This window comes from Acinonyx jubatus, chromosome A2 (assembly GCF_027475565.1).
Source record: "Acinonyx jubatus isolate Ajub_Pintada_27869175 chromosome A2, VMU_Ajub_asm_v1.0, whole genome shotgun sequence".
In the NCBI taxonomy this organism is placed as follows: Eukaryota; Metazoa; Chordata; class Mammalia; order Carnivora; family Felidae; genus Acinonyx; species Acinonyx jubatus.
Window position 1 is genome coordinate 154435321 of NC_069383.1, and position 18782 is coordinate 154454102.

The 18782-nt window shown below is 46.6% G+C and overlaps 1 protein-coding gene across 6 annotated transcripts in view; it reads left to right on the forward strand.

Annotated features, from left to right (window-relative positions):
• Positions 1–1228: 1228 nt before the first annotated feature.
• Positions 1229–18782, forward strand: part of BRD4 (bromodomain containing 4) — an 86434-nt gene continuing 68880 nt past the window's right edge. The window contains exon 1 of one of the 6 annotated variants that reach the window (XM_027050217.2): positions 1229–1458. The gene's annotated coding sequence lies outside the window, so the exon portion shown is untranslated. Of the gene's footprint in view, positions 1459–1816; positions 1932–13949; positions 14619–18782 lie in introns of those variants that run through there. The other 5 variants (XM_027050222.2, XM_053219715.1, XM_053219716.1 and 2 more) reach the window with 5 other exon arrangements.

Below are 18782 nucleotides of genomic sequence, written 5' to 3' on the forward strand. Positions count from 1 at the left end.
CACAAATTGTTGAGCGGGCAAAATAAGGAGCCAGAAGTTATTCACAAACTTCGATATTCTGTAATACATAATTAGAAGGAAACTAATAAATCAGTTGCAGTCACTTCCTTTATTTCTTGCACTTAATTATTCGTTATCTTATGCTTTGCTAAAATAACGGATGCAATTAAGTCCTTACTTTGCCCGGGACTCAACAGTGATTTATGATTGACCTTGAAGAGTGAGCAAACACTACGACGGAGACAAAACTACTTGCTATTCTGTATTAATATATTCTGAAAGAAGGGGTTGTCGGGGAATTTTTAGACTTTTTTACAGAACAGCATTTGCGATTTCTAAAAGAGGGGGAATAAAAACGCTAAAAGAGTGACGCTAAGGGCAAAAGGGAAAGGTTTTGCTTTCCCGTTTGAAAAATTTCACATTTTATTTATTTTTTAATTAATTGATTTTTTTCAGTAAGCTCTCCGCCCAACGTGGGGCTCGAACTCACGACCCCGAGACCGAGAGTCCCACGCTCCACCGACTGTGCCGGCAAGGCATCCCCAGAATCCTCTTTAAAGCGCAAGCGACCTAACCCTTATCCCCCCACCCCACCCCCTGCCCCGGCCCTGTGGAGCGGACTTGCTTTGCGAGTATCCAGGCCCGGCTGGGGAGGAGGGGGGCGGCTGGAGGGACAGCGTTCCCGGCCCCTCGGACGCCAGCAGCGGCGGGCGGGGACACACTCAGCCGCGGCCCCGCGCACCATCACCTCCGCCCTCCCCCTCCGACCGGCGCCCGCACCCCCGCCGCGGCTCGCGGACCGAAGGGTCCCAACCTCGCTCAACACACTGCCCCCTTCCCACCCGGGGAAGGGGGCCCTACTCGGCCTCTGCCACGAGTCTCTAGGGTCTTTCCACACCTTCCTCCCTCTCGCCGAAGGTCGCATCAGCAGACCTTTCTTAAATTTTGTTCGTCTCTCTCTGCCTTCAGATCTTCTCAGACCCAGCCTTCAGCCTGAGGGGTCTCCCCTCGGTCCTCTCCCTCGGTCTGCCGAATCCCTGCACCCTCCCCCCCGAGGGGTTCCCCCCCCCATCCCGGGCGCCCCCCCCACCTCCACTCACCTCGCGCCCGCCAGCTCTCCCGAGCTCGCTGGCGCCGGGCGCGGTCGCGGGACGCGCACGCCGGGCGGCGGCGGGGGGCCGCGCGCGCAGCGTACGCGGTGACGTCAGTGCGCTGGCGGCGGCGGCGGCGGCGGCGGCGGCGGCAGGGCTGTTTGTTCTGCTCTCCCGCAGCCGAGGAGCCGAAGCGGTGGCTGCGGCGGCAGCGGCTGCCGGCAGTGCCCGCAGGCGAGCGGGGCCTGTGAGCGCGGCGGAGCGGCGGGCGCGGCGGGCGGGCCCCGGCGCCGCGCAGGCAGCCCGAAGAAGAGGGGGCGGCGGCAGCGGGCGGCCGGCGGGGGCGGCGTGCGGCCTAGCGTCTCAGGTGAGGACCGGTGCCCTTCGGGGCGGCGGGCGGCGCGGGGCGGCCGGCGGGGACCCGCGGCGCGGCCCGCGTAACCTGCATTGCGTAATGGGGCCGGTGCGCCAGCACCTACGCCATCTGCGCGGCGCGGGGGCGGGGAGGCCGGGGCGACGCGGGCTCGGGCCTGCGGGCCTCCCGCGTCCGCGCGCCGTGCCGCTTGCGCCCGGCCGGGGCCGCCTGCGCCGTTGGCGTCGGAGTGGCCGGGTCGCTCGCGGGTGCTCGGTCGTTGGCGCCGCCGCCCCCCGGCTTGGGCCGGCCGGCGGGGCGGGGGCGCGGGTGGGGGGCGCGGGCGCCGCGGCGGGGCGGGTGGCCGGGGGCGGGCGGGGGGCGGGCCGAGGCGCCCGGCACTTCCTGCCGCCGCCATTTTGTCAAGTGAGGAGGAGGAGGAGGAGGAGGAAGCGGCCGCCGCGGGCTCCGCGGCGCGCCCGGCCCCGGTAAGTCCGGGCCCGGCGTAGTGGCCACGGGCGCCGTTGTCCCCATCCGCGGTCCCCCGGGGCTGGCTCGGCCGCTGCCCGGGCGCTCACGTGGGCCGGGCTCAGCGCGCGTTCCCCTGTCGCCTCGGTCCTCCTGCCCGAGCTGGGGCAGCGCGCCCCCGCCCCCATTTCCTCGCCTTCCCGGCGGTCCCCGGAGCTCTGCGGAGAATGGGTCTGGTCCCCAAGGGGAGGGAGGAGGCTGCCGCGGCACGCCTGCCGGGAGACACCCCCGGGGGTGGGAGCGGTGCTGTGTGGGGCGAGCCTGACCCCCTTTACCTACCCACTCCCAGCCTGGCAGCCGTGCGCTGGGCGCTTTGTTTTGCTCGGTCGATGCTCGCTGGCGTCCTTGCCACGGCCTCTTGTGTTCGTTGTGTTGTCTGGGGTGGTGGTTTGGGGTGGGGATGTGGGGGAGTTGTGATTCAGCGAAATAAAATGACACAGCCCCCCCCCCCAAAAAAAAAAAAAAACAAAGAAAAACGGAAACAGCACAACTTCACCCGGCTGCCCCCAAGGCCCGGCCTTGGATGAAAATGGGAAATCCCAGTTTGGTATAGTGGACAGTGTAAATACTTGCATTCAGGCCCGTGGATGAGTCATGTGCTTTTGCCAAGTGGCTGACCTCCCATTTACTCAGGACCACAGCATTGTTTTTTGAAATATTATTTTTATTTTTCACTCCGTGTTTTCTGCAACCTGGTGAGGTGTGTGGTCTTGGTCTTTGGGTTCAATTTGGTGTGTGTGTTTTGGATGCAAGAAGTGACCTCTTGGAGTCTGTGCTTTCTGAGAATTGAAGTGTCTTTGCTTCCCTTTGGGAGGGCTCTCTACCTGTCCGTGTTTACAAAAACGAAGTCTCTGTGCCTGTAAGTCAGTGGCTCTTTGGTGGTGTAATAATGGTTGGGAGATTTTTATGAATGGGGCTGTCAAGTTCCCTAAGTTGTTAGTCCTTAGAGTTTGTAGTCTGTTAGTGGTAAAGCTATACTCGACAGGGTTTATGAATGTTTTCAGTTCTAAGTGGGTTTTGGGGGGTGGTACAGTCTGTTTTATGATCTCGCCAGTAACTTAATAAAGCATTCCTCCTCTCAGTTTAATTTGGGTGGGGATTATCTTTCCTTCAAGGTATTGCAGATAACCAAGCTCTTCTCCCCCAAAACTTCAACCTGAGGAAGATAAACCTCTCAGATGGTTCCCATTGACTAAGTCCAGAAGGAAAAGCGCGATCTGAAACAAAATGCATTGCTCCTCTGTTATCCACCATACCCCTTTCCTTGGTAGGAAACATAGTATCCAAGAGGTCAAGCTGTGGAGAAAAGCACTTAAGTTCATTTTAGATGGTTTTAACTGGAAGGAGATGATCCCACCTCTGTGTATCTAGCTAGAATTCAGCACAGCCAATTTGCTGAAGAGGAGGAGCTCTGCCTACAGATGAACGTTCGAACTTGAAAGGGGCTACATATTAAGGACAGGTTGGCTGTTCTAGGGTGCTAGTATGGCTAGCTTCTCTAGCTTGGATGGGGATAAGGAGAAAAGAAAGACTGCTGAAGAATTGCAAGAGAATTGGCGGCTGCTTTGTAAAATTGCCACTGAATTATTGAATTGTTCAAAGGAATTTAGACTTTGTTTCCAAAAGTTACTCTTTTGAGCCAGTTGTTGTGATCTTTGTACTAAATTGCACTTTTGTTTTTGAAGGTTGGGGGGGATGCAATATTTTTCTGTTACACAATTCAGGTTATTGAATGACTTGAGATTTACAGACCTAGAAGATTGGAGTCCTTGTTCTTAATTTAAAGTAAAAACCGTTTGGTACATCAATGATTTGTAGACTCTGGGCTGTTAAATCCTTTGACAACCCGCTGTCATGTGTCAATTGTAAAGTGTTTCAATTTCCGATTTTGAATGAACTTACAAAGTAGATGTTTGTCTTTCTGTTCCTGGCAAATGTATAAGAAGGAAAGAAAAGCTTGACATTGGAAAGTGCTACTAATATTTCATAGATCTTTGTGAGTTTTGCTGGTTCGCAAAGACTGCGCGTTTGCAAGGTGAGAATTGTGGGGATTCTTTGCAGATGCTGACAGTTCGTTTTTAATTCATTAGACATGAGTTTGTAAAAATAAAATTTTAAGTTATTTTAATTTTTTACTGGAATGTGAGTTCCATGCGGGCAGGGTTTTGTTTGCTTGGTTTTACCTATTTTAAGTCCCTATTGTATTCTCAGCGCCTAGAAGAGGACCTAAAATATTCTTAGAGTGAACAAACTGGAAAGATAAGTGAGCAAGAATTTGGCATGTCCATGGGCTCCTCAGTAGCTCACTCAATTAAGTGTCTGACTTCGGCTCAGGTCATGATCTCACGGTTTGTGGGTTCGAGCCCTCCGTCAGGCTCTGTGATGACATCTCAGGGCCTGGAGCCTGCTTGGGATTCTGTGTCTTCCTCTCTCTCTGCCCCTCCCCTGCTTGCACTCTGTGTCTCACACTCTGTCTCTCTCAAAAATAAACTTTTTTTAAAAAATTAAAAAAAAAAAAAAAGAATTTGGCATGTCCTTAATACCAAATGCAAGGAATTCCTCTTAATATAGTTAGGAGGGGATATAGTTGGTCAGTAGTGATTTGCAAGGAATGTGAATTTTAACTATGATGTTAAGGTCCAGAAATTGCAGTAAACTTATGGTCCAAGCAGTGTGGCATGCAGTTGCTTCTGTGCACTGTCTACTGTACATTTCCCACTTAGTTTGAAATGTGGTGAGTGGGTTTGGGCTGTGGTTCAGCATTGGCCTGGGAAAAGTATTTTTAAGAGGGAGATGAAGTGGGTAATAAACATGTATGGGTAGCATTTCTTAATGTGAATCTCATGTTTTTAATAAAAACTTGATTTGTGCGCGTGTTGTTAAACATTGAGTCTTTTTTTGTTGTTTTTGTTTTTGTAATATTCGGGTTTCATGTGTATATAATTGCCCAATCAGTTTCAAGTGATTAGTTCCTGAGCTCATACTATATTCACGGGGGAGGCAAAAAGTGAGTTTTCTTTGGTAGGTTCATGTTTTGATGTATTCATTCCCCAACATTTTATTGAGTATAAATTGTATATAACTTGAGCATTACACTATTATTGTAAAATCCCACCAATCTCTTTCTTTTTTTTTTTAAGTTTATTTATTTATTTTGAAAGAGAGAGAACAGGAACGGAAAAGGGGCAGAGAGAGAGAGAGAATCCCAGCAGGCTCTGTGCTGTCGGCACAGAGCCCAACGCAGAGCTGGAACTCACAAACTGTGCGATCATGACCTGAGCCGAAATCAAGAGTTGGATGCTTAACCTACTGAGCCATCCAGGTGCCCCTTTAAAGAAAGAACCGCTTTGTTGAGATACAATTCACACACGTTACAGTTCCCTGGTTTAAAGTGCGCATTTCAATAGTTCCTAGTATATTCAGAGTTGTGCACCAATCACCACAACCAGTGTTAGAACATTTGCATCTGTCTCAAAAGAAACCCCTATACATTAGCAGTCACTCTCCATCCATCCGTCCCCCCCCCCCCCCCCGCAACACATGGCAACCACTAATCTATTTTCTGTTTCTATGAATTTGTGTATCCTGGATATTTCAAAAATCATACAATATGTAGCCTTTCATGTCTGACCTCTGAGTATAACGTTTTCGTGCTTTGTGCTACAGCACGAATCACTGTTTCATTCCTTTTATCACTGAGTGATATTCCATTATGTGAATACATGCCATGTTTTGTTTATCCATTCAGTAGTCGGTGGATATTTGGGTTGTTTCCGCTTTGGCTGGTGTGAATGGTGCTGCTGTGAACATTCACGCACAAGATTCTGTGCGGACGTGTGTATTTTCTCTGGGGTAGCTACTTAACGAGTGTAATTGCTGGTCATGGTAACTGTTTGAGGGCGTGCAGTGACTTTTTAACTGCCTTGGTTTTCTAGTGCTTTCACAAGGGGTTAAAAGAAAAGCTTAATGGGTTATGGGTGTGCCCAGTACAAAAAAATGAGGGAATGGAAGTGCAAGGATGTCTGCGTGTTGCATGTGGTACAGCCTGCCTAGTTTGATCCCAACTTAGCTTTTAAAAAGTGTACATTCTTGGAGAACAGTTTAAAATGCTGGTAAGGCACAGAAAACCATTTGGAAGACGAACCCCAAACTTGTGTTGAAAAGGGTAACTGTTAAAACCCTTAAAATTTCTTTTTCAGCCTAAATAGGCTACAACTTCTCAAACTGCATGCGCACATCCAGCTTAAATCATGGGATATATTCTCTTCTAAAGAAATAGATGAAGTCCGTTGTCACAGTTAGGGCAGACAGCCATCTGTCCAATTCTTGACTGAACCCTGAAAGGGAATAGCAGTGATTGGTTTATGTCATTTGAAATTGAGATTGTGAGATTTGTTTTTTCTTTAAGCAAAAACAAAGTAGTTCGTGGTCATTTGAAATAATTTGAAAGATAACAATGTTAACGTTAGATGTCAAAAACTGTCCTTTACCCTCATTTTTATTTCAATTTTTTGTGTTAGTAACAAAATTGATTATACTCTTAAGTTTTCAAAAAATATTACGTTGTGAACATTTCCAGAATGCTCTATTTAAATAGTTGCCTAAATTTTATCATATGAATGTGCCATAATTCTATTTTTAGACCTTGTCTTCAGGTTTCCTCCTTTTTCATGTCTAGAGAGGGAATCACTGGATCAGAGGGTGTGCATTCTTTCAAACTTGATACAAATCCGTTTTCCAGAAAAGTTCCATGAATGTCCCATTTCTCCAATCACAGCTTGACACAGGGTCTTGTTTATTTATTTTATTTTTTAAGTTTATTTTTGAAAGAGAGAAAGAGCAGGGAAGGGGCAGAGAGAGAGGGAGACAATCCCAAGCAGGCTCCACACTGTCAGCACGGAGCCTGATGTGGGGCTCGAACTCACAGAATTATGAGATCATAACCTGGGCTGAAATCAAGAGTTGGACGCTTAACCAACTGTGCCACCCAGGTGCCCCAACAGAGTCTTGTTTATAAGGCTGAGTTTTGGTTTTTTGTTTTTTAACGTCCCCCCTCCCCCTCAAAAAGCAATTGGGTAAAAACAGAGTGTCCTCTTTGGTGTGTTCTGAAGGCATCTGAGAAGCAGATGTGTCTTGACATCTTGCTCTTTGACCTTTCTACTCTCTCCTGTTAGACTTGGACTTTGTTTCCTGAAATCAAGCCTCAGAATTCCTAATCCTGTGATAGGAGCCTAGTGTTATCTGAATACTCTGGGGAAGGGTGACTGGAAAGGGCTTAAGCAGCCTGTTGGCATCCAGTCGTGTCTCATTTTTGCTGGCCCACTCCAAAGACTGATACCACAAGCGTGTCACAGACCCCAGTTTGAATCCTGGCCCTGCTGCCAGGATTTCAACCTGTCTCAGCCTCTTGCAAATTTCACCTGCCCATTTTTCAGTTTAGAGTAAAATGAGGCTGTGCCCTCTCGCGGGTAGCTACTACGCACTTGCTGTCATTGCCCAGGGGGAAGAACAGAAGTGCGGAGAGGCAGCCAGGTCTGAGAGTAGAATGCCAGAGGGCCGCGAAGGTGTAGCAGCCGGCACTTCGGGATATTGTGCCGCCAGGTGCCTTCTAGACGTGCCCCCTCTCCCCCCAGCCTTGTAGTGTCTTCCGAATTGAACTATGAGTGGACATCATTTGGAGAAGGTGATTTCAAGTGAGGGTTGGATTTTTTGTTTGGGTTGGTTTTCTTTTTTCTTTTTTTTTTTTTTTAAGTGAGGATTTGTTTTTATCTGATACTGAGATTAAAAGTGGTGGTAATGGGATTAGGGGAAGTTCAGCTCTGAGGGCATTCACTCTGTGGTGTTGGCTGCAGCGTTTGGGGAAACGATCCAGCCGGGAAAGGTAATGTGTGTTCTTGGGCCTAAAATGTAACTTTTCTATTTCATTAAAAATGGGTTATGTGAGTAAAGGCAGTGGCCAGGGTGCCAGAAGTCGCTGGTGGACTAAAATTTTTCTAGAGCATAAGCACAGCATCTCTCCCTACCTTCTTTGCCCCCTTTGGCCCTAATTTGAATTATGTTGATATCTGAGCTTGAAAAAAGGATTCTGGTCTCCAGGAAGGTTTGTGTCACAAGTTGGGATCTCCCTGGAAGAGAGGCAGGCAGCTGGATGGACCAGGCAAGTGGAGTTCTGGATGGAAAGCTACAGTCCTGCTACTTTGGGCCTTGTTGACCACAAGAACTAGTTGATGTCAGTCACCCTTCCTGGGGACCATCAGGATCCAGTATCACATGGGGTGTTTTTTGTTTGTGTTAAACCCACCTGAAGAATATCTTTCAGAAATCAGCCAAATCTGAGCGTTTGACTGCAAATTAAGGGTACTTGGATGAATATGTCATTTCTCTCTCTTTTTAAACTTCATTTCTTTTGAGAAAGAGAACACAAGCGGGGGAGGGGCAGAGAGAGAAAGAGAGAGAGAGAGAGAGAGGGGAGAGAGAGAATCCCAAGCAGGCTCCTCACTGTGAGTGCAGAGCCCCCGATGTGGGACTCAATGTCAGGAACTGTGAGATCATGACCTGAGCCGAAACCCAAGTAGATGCTTAATTGACCCGGGCGCCCTTCCCCCCATTTTTTCCTTTTGAACTGTGACATAATTACAAAGATTTTTTATAGTTCATTCTAGGTATAGGCTATTCTGTGATCTTTTTCTTGGAGAAGTATTGGCCTGTTTTGCCTCATATAGGAAGTTCCAGGTCTTTGGGCTATGGAGAGCAGACTTGGTTGGAGCTGTGTCACTGGAGAGGAATAACTGTGGAGTCCACTGTCAGAGTTCAGTCCCAGCCCTGACCCCTTCTGGTTTTGACCTCAGGCAAGTTACCTAATGGTTCTAGACCTCAGTTTCCTTATTGGTAAAGTGGGGTCTGTATGCCTGAGCATTGGCAGGTAGACAGAAGGTGGGGGGTGGTTAACATCTGTATTGTATTTAGGTTGAGTGGGGTCTGAAGGGAGTGCTTGCTTTGTTCTGCCTGAAGGGCTTTGAGAAAAGCTGTCCAGGCTCTACTTTGCATGTGGTCACCTTCCTTGTCTTGGTGTCCACTTAAGGCTGAAACTCCTTGTTTGTTCCTTGTTGCTGTCAGGTCAAGAGGCACTGGCACACTGTGGAAGCAGTACCAGGGGAGAGGTGTTGGTTGCAATTTCCAGAAACAGGAATTAGTAATTCCCACATCCTCATGTGTGACTAATGTCCCCACTTGTCCTACCCCAGGCAATAACACATAACACACCTGTGGGCAAATTGGCCTTCGAGACTGTTTTTATTTTGTGTTCAAAGGGTGGGGGTGAGATAAATTTGGGGATTTGACATCTGAAACATTTTCATTGTTTTTTGAGGAGGCCTATTTGGTGGGAGCAGATTGTTACTGCGAGGAGTGAAACCGGAGAACTGAAGAACTGCGAGGAGGGTGGAACCTGCCGGGGGGGGGGGGGGGGGGCGCAGGCGTGCGCACGTGCATGCCCAAGAACTGGGTGCAGGGGCACGCGGTACTCACATTGGACTGGTCGTGTATCCTCTCAGGACTCAATTTTTCGTATGTAGAATGGGATAACGGGTTTGGGCTCCAGAGAACTTTGACCAGAATCTGATTTTAAGAGAAAGTCCCTCGTTTTATATCTGTCTTTTTCAAGCTGTGGGTAATGATGTGAACTGAAAAGGTTGCAATCGTTGTTTAAGGGGGAGAAAAAAGAAATGTTGGAAAGTGTCTCACACATTCAAGAGGATTTTATAAAACCTTTTCTTTGATTTTATGTATTGTGATGTACATGATAAAATGTGTATGTTACTGTGGGTCATGTCAGAACAGTGTGAAATAATATTTTAGATAATATCCAATTGTAACTGTGGGTACCTTGATGGTATTTTTTTTTTTTAACCTTTTTGCACTTTGTTTCTTCATCACTTGTCCAAGGGTGACTACTGTAGATGCTTTCCAGCAGCAGGTGAATTGCATTGATCTTTAGTTTCTTTTCTTCCTTGTACCACTGTTTGCTAAACGCTCTGTAGGGGGTGGAGCGGCTCTGAGAGTTGAGGAAGCATGTAGTGCTGAAGGTAGTCAGCAGACTGCAATCGGCAAAACAAGAAGTATATAGTGTTTTGTGTGTGTTGTTAAAATTCAACTGAGTAAATTTTAAAGATCTTAGTTGGCTTCATTCAATAATTCATTAATTGGGCGACATCTCATCCAGTAAATAGAAAGGCGGTCCAAAGAGCTGTATAAAATGAAAGGTTTTTATAAGTAGAAGGGGGTGGGATGAAGTTAGAAATGCAAAGAAACAGGTTGTTTTAGGCAGGGTCACCTTCCTTTAGGGGCTGGGGTCTGTTGGGCAGATGACCTTACTAGTGCTGGCCAGGTAATTCCAGATTGGTTAAAAATTCCACCTCTCGCAGAAGTTGAAACCATGATTAGGTATTAAGTCTCAGTTTGGTGACTGTGGGGCTTAGCACAAGTGACTCCATTTAGGGCCTTTTGTCTCTTTAAGTGTGTAAGGCAAGCTACCTGTCCTTTATTCTCTGATACGTCGTCCCGATTTTTAAATTAAGAGGCCTCTCTCTCTCTCTCTCTCTCTCTCTCTGTTTTTTAAGGAAATAGTCGTATTGGTTAGGTCTTTCTGGTATAAGTAACAAACATAAAACTACTTAAAAGGGAAGTCTGTTGGGTGATGTGAACATAAGTCTGGAGTGGGTAGGGCTCAGGCACAGTCGAATCTAGGGGCTCAAACAGGGACATCAGAGCTTGTTACCTATTTCTAGTATAGTGACTGACCTCAAGGTCAAGATTGAATCTTCACTTGTAATGCTGTCTGATGGCAGAAGACTCTGCCTTCCTTGGATCATTTCCCGTCATTGACCATGTGCAGAATGGGAATGCCAAACAACCTTGCCTCACACGTAGCACCTGTAGCCCATCTCTGCCCTCCATTTGCTCACCCCAAACAGTAGCTCCAGCAGCATCTTGCTCATCATTATGAGGTATGCTAGATGGAATACTTTGGTTGAGCAAGACGTCTATCTTTTACGCTAGAAGTAGTGTGCTCCCTAACTGCAAACAAGAAGTTTTGGATGGCTGAGAGGGAAGTTAATTTTCCGTACGAAGTCATAAACTAGAATCCAAGAGTGAGTTATCAGGAAAAGGGTAAAGTGAAGATGGTATTAGGGATTATGTATTCTGAATCCTTTGTTAGAGGGTAAAATGAAAGCTAGGATTTATCTTACCAGGTCCTGGGTGCAGAGGGGCTGCTGTGGGGCTGAGAGAGGAGTCAAGCCAAGTCTCGAAGTCTCTTTTGGGTGGGTGAGATGATGTGGGTTCCCAGTGGTGATTGGAGCCAATTTGGCAGAAAAATAGTCCTCAGGAAGCACAGGGGTGAGCTGGGCTTATACCGTCGAGGAAGCACAGGGCAAGACTTGGAAAAGAGACCAGGTAGATAAATTTCAGTAAGTGCTTCCATGAATGAAATTGTAGTGGAGAACATTTCAGTAGACTGGGTTCATCTTTCATCCATGCCTGTGAAAGCTACAGTTGTAATTTTGCCATTTGCTAAGCTGTTTCTGTACTTAAGTTCGTTCTTGTAAAGTCTGCTGCTTGACATTCCTCTAGCATTACAAAAAGCGGGCTCAGATTTCCATAATCAAAAACAAGTGTTAAGCATTGTTAGGGTCATCGTTTTCCTACAGCTCTTACTGTTGGATTTATGCAGTCCTTTGAGGAGCTCAGAAATAATTGAGGATCCAGTGGCCAAGGATGAGACCAGCCCTGCCTCTCACTAGAACTTCAATTCTTAGCTTGAGGGAAGGTCAGAGGTCATCTTGAGACTGTGTCAGATGCCGTGGGTCCTTTCTCCAGGAAAAATGCACATGCATGAACATTGAGCCGTTGAGGGAGACAGTTTTCAGAACCCTAAAGTCCATCCGAGGAGTATGTACTAAAGTGAATTTCCTGGATTTTACTTTGACAATGAAAAATTTATTATTACGTTAATTGAAAGGCTCTTGGTAGTTTTGAAGACTTTTGTTTTCGCACTAGCTTGCTTTTGCAGGCATTTATAAATTTATGACTTGGAAACAACGTGGAACGCCCATTTTGGTTTGTTCTTGTAAAATCTTCCAGAGGGTTTTATAGAGCTGTCAACCTGGAGTGTCAACAGTGGTGCAAACTTCCTCGATACCCCTGTGCATCCCTCTTTTCCAGCTTGTTTTCTTTCCTGGGGATGAGGAATGTCAGAATGGGCCTATCTGTGTCTGCAGAAGAAGGGAGGTTTTTGTTCACTGAAGCTGCCGCTGTTTGTAAAACTGTCTCCAGGATTTGGTGTTGGCCTGGAGCCTTTTGCTGCAGAAGGTAGCCCAGTGGGCCACTAGCCAGCCTGTCATTTGGTGGTGTTGGGTGTGGGTATACTTGGAATTATGGCTGTGGGTCCCTATTGTGGTTTAGTGTCTCCTTTCTGCTGTGGCACATTTGTTCATGCATACACCAGAACTACATGCTGAGGGATGGCAAGGGATCATTCTTCAGCATAATATGTTCATGCTTAGGAATATGAACATGCTACTCCAGGTGGTGTGCGTGATGCCACTCTGCTGTCTCCCCAAATTCCTGCATGGTGGAAGGAATAGGAAATACAGTACCTCATAAACTTGAATAATTCATACTTCTGTAATTGGGGCAGGGTTGTCAGAGGTTGCAAAAGAACTATTACTTCTAAGAATAGTGCATATTAAGACCTCCTTTGCTCCTTAATCTCTAAAGTTTGAAGATTAATCTTGTTATGTGTTGATGGATAGTTAAGCATTTACTGTTGGTGTTGGCTTTAATTAATCCCATTGCTCTGCTCACTTGTATTACAGTCTTATTGTACAGACATGATTTTTGTTACTTGAGCAGTTTCCCCTTTCTATTCTGTAATTAAGAGAAACAAGATAGAGTACACAGAAGTTTTGTAAAAGATGGTGCCATCCATGTGTAGGTTGTTTTAATTTACAAGCTTCACTGAAAATTATTTGGCTCTCAAGTGCTTTCAGTTATTAAAAAAAAACCTGCTAAGTAATAAAGTCGTGTATGTGTGTTCATTTGTTTTCCTTTTGACACTAGGAAACAATTGAGCTGACAGATTAGCTGTCTGGAAATAACACCACCTTTGTGTTCATCTATTTCAGAATCATAACACACATCTTTGTAATCCCAGGAATGCAGTTTTGAGTTACTAGTGTTGGAGCCCTCTTGAGTCGCAGCACATACAGCCTGTAGTTTAGTTTGCCCGTCCTCAGGGTCCTCTCCCAGGACACCTCTGGGCCTCTTTGCTGTGGGAACCCTGTGTGAACATCCTTCCCTTGTACGTGTGAAAGCTGAATGCCCACCCTGGCCTATGGCTCTTTCCGCTTGCCTTCCAGACCCCCACATTCCCTTTGTTTACCTTGAGGCAGTGCTTTTCTTTTATCCATGACCCTTTGTGAAAAGGTTCCCTGTGACGGGATAGAACTATCTTTTCTGAATGTATGTGGGTTTTTTGTTTTTTTGTTTTACCGCTTGCCTGTTCTGAAATGGTGAAGTCAAACACGAGTCAACTGGCTGTCTTTGTCAGCCTCAGTATATGGAGCTGCAATGTGGGTCTGTTTCCCACTATTTCCCCAGACTGGGAGCTTGAGCATACACGTTTATGAGCAGTCTGTTTTAGTGGGTATTTGAGTGGATACTATGGCCCAGGAGCTAGATTTCTAAGAAAAGCTCTATGTTTTCCTTAAGTCTTAAGAAAACAACTTTACTAATGGGGTACTGGTATCATCTTGGTTTTGTAAAAGGTAGCTGGAGCCCAGAGAGCTCAGTCACTTGAGCAGGAGTGCAAGGGCATGGAGCTGGTAAGTGGTACGCCTGGCTCTAGAGCCCACGTGTGCACACGTGCGCGCGCGCGTGCTCTCTCTCTCTCTCTTTCTCTCTCTCTCTTTGTTTTTAAGATTTAACTAATCTCTACACCCATCGTGAGGGTCGAATTTACAGCTCTGAGATCAAGAATTGCATGCTCCACCATCTGAGCCAACCAGGCACTCCCACATACTCCTGACTTCGTTCTACAAGCTGTGGAAGGAGGGAATCGGCCACGTTCAGATGGTTGGAGTGGTAACTAACGTGCACAAGATAGATCATGGGAGCGCTCGTGAGAGGTACAGGCCAGCCACTCTGAGAAGAGAGTCCTTCCAGCTGTGAGCATAGAAAAGGAGCTGGCATTTAGGCTGGTCCATCTGTGAGACAACTGAGGCCTGGACAGAGATTGGGACTGTTCTGCAAGCAAGCACCTGCCCCTCGGAAGCACTCATGGAGGAGGCTCACGTCAGAGGAGGGTCATTACTCTGGCTGCAGACCTCTTTTTCATCTGGGTATCTGGTCATTAAATGCAGTGCCACCCTCCAGAGGAGTCTCATGAAGACATTCACATGAGTGGAATTAAACTTCACCTGCCTTGATTTGGTTTCACCTCCATTTTTTCCTTGTTACTCTAGTGAAAGTCTGTGAATTCAGACAAAGGAGTTGGGGGAGTCAGGAAGCTGGAGTAAACTTCATCTTTAGCCCATGTGCCCTGGGCTTGCTACATCAGGGTGTGAACTGGATGATCTGCTAGGATTATGGTGAGTCTCTATCTCAAGGTGCTGCTTATTATAGGGTGCGATTGCGTTCCAGCTCATGGGTGTTTATTTCCCACTTAGGGACTGTTGTTTAAAGGGAATTTCCTGCCTGAAGCAAACAAGCCAAATTCTGCCAGGGTGTGTGTGGGACTTACTAGATAATGGGGCACTGTGCTACATCTTGTGTGTGCAGTGAGAATTCAGTGATGAATAAAAGTGTTTCCCATGTCTGTATGCTGAGTACAATTAAATCATAACTGGGGGCAGAGTGAGGCAAGTGTTTAAGGGGGTCCTCATATATCCAGTGGTGGGCAGTGGCCCAGTGCTAGAAAGGTGGTAATTCATTTAATAAGAGTGCCCTGAAGAAACATCATTTTACTTTTAAAACCTTTTTTTGACTTTTTAAGATGACAAATGATTTCGTTGAGTAAGAGTTTGGCTCTGAGTACTGTGAGAAAAATCTAGTAAGAGAAAATGGTAGAAGTGGTTAAACAGACTTCATGCAAAACTGAAAACTAGACCAGTAAGCTAGTTGGAATATGATCAGAAGGTAATAGATCTATTGGAGCAAAATTCTCCTGCTGCTTTAAAACCCCACTGTATATATGTAGGCTGAAACCCAAACCCCGATCCTGTGGTACTCTGGGCCCTACCTAGCTTCTATGACAGACTGCTGTCCCATGTCTTTGTTTTTTCTAGGACCCCCCCCCCATCTTTCAGGGTCCAGTTTTGATCTTCTTTTACAGTGACCTGTCCCCCCCCCCCCCCCCCCAAGCACAGTGTGGGGCATGAAGTACCCTGAGATCAATTCGCATGCTCTACTGACTGAGCCTGGCAGGTGCCCCATGACCTTACCCAAGTTTTAAAGCAGTGCTGTCCTGTGGAACTTTCTGCAATAATGGAAAATCTTTAGTTTTTGAGTTACCCAGCATGGTAGGCACTACCCCACGTGATGAATATGCCTGCTTTGACAGATTTTAGAGAGGATAGGCTCATTTTAGTCTCTTGGTGCTTGTGGTTGACACTGCCTTGTAGGCAGGTGGATATGTAGTGCTGGAATGCAGGGGCACGTCTAGGCTAGAAGTGGGGCTTCAGGCATTGCCAGGAGGGTGGATGAGGTCTCCTGGAGCTATGAGGAGAGAGAACGGGGTGGGGGTGGCTGGGCCCGCATTTAGAGTGAGAGGGCAGTCAGGAACAGAATCCTGATTTGTGGGGACGGACAAGCACCCTGCTCCCCTCCTACAGGAGGCTGGAAGCAGAGTCCCAGCAAAGTCCCAGGCCAGAGGAAGCTAATACGCCTGCATAGCCTAAGAACTCAGGTGGAGAATTAGCCTTCATCAGATCAGGGAAAGGGGTTTTCCTTTGAAAACTGTCCGCCATGGAGTGAACTCCAGTTACCTACGTTAAGTATGGTATTCTCAATCTCTGCCCTTCTGTTTTTATAGCCTAGAAAATTCCCCACCCCTCCTTGGAATTTGCTTTATCTGGTATCTTTCATTTCATTCATTCCATACATCCCCATTTTGTGAGCAGAGCTTTTGGGGGAAGGGCTGGTGCATTTGGCCCATTATCTTTGGGTGTGGAGAATATGACCAAAGGTTCAAGCAGGGACTGAGGGCTGAGTTGTGCTTCTAGAAAGTGCCAGCGGTGGGTCTACCTGAGTCATTCAACTGAATGAGGTGGATGAAGCCTGCCCACAGAGTTTGTGCTAGTGGGCTGCAGACCAGACCTGAAGGCCCATTGGGTTTCATTCTGTGATTACATTATGAAATGTGCAAAGCTAACATTAAATCATGGCATTTGCTTTTATTGATACTATGATTAATAGTGTTAATTGAGCGCTTAGTTTCTCTTGCATCCCATTTGACGCTTACACCAGCCCTGTGAGGGTCTTCTCTCCAGAGTTGAAGAATCTGTGGTGAAGCCATCTGCTTTTTTTCCCCCTGTTCAAAAACATAAAACTTTACCATCTTAATATTTTTAAGTATACAGTAATGTTAAGTCTGTGCATGTTGTGTAGCAGATCTCTAGAACTTTTCCATCTTGCAAAATTGAAACTATGTCCATTTAACAACTCTCACTTCCCCCCCCCCCAGCCCCTTGGCAACCGCATACTACTTTCTATTTCTAAGAGTTTGACTGTTTTAGATAGTTCACATTAAGTGGAATCGTGCAGTGTTTGTCACAAGCCTATTTCAATACTTAGCAAATGTCCTCCAGGTTCATCCATGTTGTCACATGTGAGAGGATTTACTTTTTTAAGGCAGAAAATACCCCACTGTACATAACCATATTTTCTCTATCCATTTATCTGTTGATGGACATTTGGATTGCTTCCCCTTCTTGGCTCTTGTGAATAGTGCTGTCATGAAATGAACATGGATGTGCAGGTAGCCACTTGTCTACTTTTTGAACACACTTTAGAACTTAAATAGGGAAGTCTGCTACGAAATTCCCTTGTCCTGTTTGCGTGCTGCAACTGATTTGGGATTGGAGGGTTTTTATTAGGCAGATGTGAAAAAGTGGGCACAAGGGTACAGGAAGGAGATGATTCAGCCGGTGGTCCCTTGTCCAGCTAGGTGTCTTTCAAGGCAGCCTAGAAGAAAGTAGGGGCTGGTTACAAATGGATTGGACCCCACCCCTTTCTGGCTTTCCAGGGTCCTATCCTGTCAGTTAGCCACAATCTTGGCTTCTCAACCCAACCCACTCACATTTCCATGACAGGTAGCTTGACTTGTGTTCTCATTTCAGCCAGTGTAATCCTGAAAAGGCTCACAGAATTCCTGTAACCTAACATTTCTCTGTGAGTTGCCTCAAAATGCGACCGAGGCAGCTTAATTTTTGAACTCCTGTAAATGGGACGGCCCTTAATAACACACGGTCAGATGTAGCAGAGGTGAGAGGTGTCTCCAGCATCAGTTTTGGCAGTCTCCGCCTTTGCCTGCACTCAGTGTCCTGTGACTTATGCCTGGACATCTTGGATTGTTTCATACACCCTCCTGCCCAGTGCAAGAAGCACCAAATGCTGTCCTTGGAAGCAAGCACAGAGCTCAAGGATAAATAGACTAGACAGCTTGCTCCCTCAAAAGGAAGCAGCTTAGATTTTGACTTTTCCTTTTTCAGAAAATCTGGTCATATCCTTGTAAATGGGACCACCCATTCACGGACATCTCAATTTCTACTTTTTGGTTCTTTTTTATTATAATTTTTTTTAATGTTTGTTTCTTTTTGAGACAGAGGGAGACAGAACGCGAGTGGGGGAGGGGCATAGAGAGAGGGAGACACAGAATCTGAAACAGGCTCCAGGCTCTGAGCTGTTAGCACAGAGCCCGATGCGGAGCTCGAACCCACGAACTGTGAGATCATGACCTGAGCCGAAGTTGGGTGCTTAACGGACTGAGCCACCCAGGTGCCCCTCTACTTTTTGGTTCTTAACGAATCATGAACTACTATGAACTTCCACATGCAAGTTTTTGTGTAGACATGTTTTTCTTTCCTTTGTTTATATAGCTAGGGGCAAAACTTCCTCCTTACATGGTAACTATGTTTAACCTTTCCAGAAACTGCTGGACTGCTTTCCAAAGTTGCTACCCCATTTTACATTCCTGTCAGCAGTGCATAAAGGTTCCAGTTTCCCCACATCCTTGCCAGCACTTGTTATCTTTCTGATTGTAACACAAATTCCTTTTAAGCCTAGCAGAATTTAAGTAGTTTTAGTTTTGACTTCTTACTCTCTCCCTTTTGAGCAGCAGTTGCAAGATACGGGGTTGTGTTCTCAGTGTTCTTGGAGAATACGTCTGCCCAAATGAGTCTTGTCATGTGATGTGCCAGTTACAAGACACTGGGTGCAGATCTGGATGCACAGTATTGTCAAGAGGTTGGGTTTTAAGTCGTTATCGCGGGTCCTGTTTCTGTGAACTTTTGTCCTAGTGGTGCATTAATTGATCTTTTTAGGTAGTACAGTGTTGAGGTCTTTGGGTGAGGGTTCCAATCCACTTTCTTCCTTCTGGTTTTTTACTCACAGGGATGCATGTGTACCTGAGGCTATAGTTATTTCAGAACCCATCTTACTCTCTATGCTTGTTGCTGAAACAGCTTCTGGTCCAGGACAGAGGATGAGAACTAGATTCATCAAGGATCTTATGTAGACTGTGCCTCCCAAGATTT